We start from the raw sequence: 466 nt of genomic DNA on the forward strand, positions 1-466 counted from the left end.
TGTTGACAGCAAATGGATCGCCTCACCATCGGAACGCCACCCTTCCACAGAAAGCGGAAAAGTATGCGTTCTAGTTTCGTGATGGTGGCATCGGGACAAGGCACGACAGTCAGGCGGTAATCGATGACTGATGCGATATACACATTAGCCACCTCCGCCCGGCCTTTTAGAGATAACTTTCTCTCAGCCCATGTTTGGCTGAGTTTGATCACTCTACTGGTGATCTCGTCCCAGTTCTTATCCATTTGGAGGTCCGGACTGAACCAGACCCCGAGCATTTTAACCGGATAGATAGATAGATAGATAGATAGATAGATAGATAGATAGATAGATAGATAGATAGATATATAGATATAGAGTATCGTATATATAGATGTATATATGTGTAGATATGTATATCTGTATATATGTGTGTGTATATCTGTATGTATATGTATATATATATATATATATATATATATATATA

The sequence above is a fragment of the Octopus bimaculoides genome, chromosome 23, assembly GCF_001194135.2.
Source record: "Octopus bimaculoides isolate UCB-OBI-ISO-001 chromosome 23, ASM119413v2, whole genome shotgun sequence".
Lineage (NCBI taxonomy): Eukaryota > Metazoa > Mollusca > Cephalopoda > Octopoda > Octopodidae > Octopus > Octopus bimaculoides.